We start from the raw sequence: 1407 nt of genomic DNA, 5'->3' as shown, positions 1-1407 counted from the left end.
ACAAATTTCATTTTAATATTGTTAAAACAGTAACACTAAAAAATGAGACTATGAGTATGCACTGCCAAGTCAATCCAAATAGCAATTCTGATTTAGAATTGATAAACTGTAAGATCCTAACGGTAACTAGCTATTATAAACATAAGTTCTATGTCAAGACAAGCTCTCAGCTACAGAATTCTAAAAATCCTAAAACTCCATCTCCTAAGGTACCAGCAAAGAGGAGATGGATTTTTAATCTGAGAGGAGAGTAGCAATGGAGTTGCTGGTTACCAGAGGAGGAATTCGAGTCATCACAGCAGGAAGAGTAGAGAAAGTGAAAGTGAAGTGGCTCAGTTGTGTCCGACTCTTTGCGACCCCATGGACTGTAGGCTATCAGGCTCCTCGGTCCATGGGACTTTCCAGGCAAGAGTGCTGGAGTGGATTGCCATTTCCTTCTCCAGGGGATCTTCCCAACCCAGGAATCGAATCCAGGTCTCCTGCATTACAGGCAGACACTTTACCGGCTTCAGAGAACACTAACTAAATTATATTTTTAAAACTTTTTTCCCCCAGTCCTAAAATTCACCCAGGAGAAAGAGGCTGGTTTAACTGCAAAGCAGAGAAAATTGATCAGCCTGGAGGGCTGCACCTAGTCTGAGAGGTCGAATGGCATCTTGCTGATGACCTCCCCATTCTCATCGACTATGGTGTCGTAGGCCCAGCGGCGGTTGCAGCGGCAAGTGGGCCCGCACTTGGTGGACTTACACTTGGGGCACGGGTAGAAGCAACCCAGGCAGCCTTCATCAAGGCAGTCACACAGGTCAGCCTTATTGAAGGTGAGCCTGCCCTTTTCGTCATACTTGTTGACTTCACGTTTTTCAGGAACAAGCTCATTCTTCTTTGCCATTTGCCCTTTCTTTATCTGCTGCCTTACTTCAGGATTAAAGTTGGCTACCTGAGGCCAAGGATTTTGAAATGACAACCGTTTTAACTGCGGATCCAACCATTTCATTTGCTTCAGTTCCTTCTCACTTGGTTTCTCAGGAGAACTTTGACGTGCAGGTCTCTCTCGCACGGAACTGCTCTTTTCTGCTTGTTCACTCATTTCTGCTCACCTGGGGACACAAACAAAGTCAGCAACCATTTGTGGGAGCTCAGTCAACCATGAGGACGCTGGAGCTGGTAAAAGTCATTTCAGAATGGGCCTATTAAGTTTTTACTTCAAACCTGGCTTAAGTGGATAGGAGCAAGTTTATCAACACCAACAAATCTTTGGACAAAAGTGCTTTTATCAGATAGTATTTCCTCCTTTATTTAACCATCTCTTTTGTCTATCAAATGTTTAAATAACCATTCATGTTTGTCTAGACTAGTACTTCTCAAACATTAATGTGCATATGAATCGTTTCATGATTATGATTATGA

At 43.2% G+C, this 1407-nt stretch overlaps 1 pseudogene; it reads right to left on the bottom strand.

The window, feature by feature from the left end:
* Positions 1–631: 631 nt before the first annotated feature.
* Positions 632–1087, bottom strand: LOC113889025 (annotated as a pseudogene).
* Positions 1088–1407: the final 320 nt, after the last annotated feature.

This window comes from Bos indicus x Bos taurus, unplaced genomic scaffold (assembly GCF_003369695.1).
Source record: "Bos indicus x Bos taurus breed Angus x Brahman F1 hybrid unplaced genomic scaffold, Bos_hybrid_MaternalHap_v2.0 tig00003465_arrow_arrow_obj, whole genome shotgun sequence".
NCBI classification, from domain to species: domain Eukaryota; kingdom Metazoa; phylum Chordata; class Mammalia; order Artiodactyla; family Bovidae; genus Bos; species Bos indicus x Bos taurus.
This window is presented reverse-complemented; position numbering and strand designations above follow the sequence as displayed.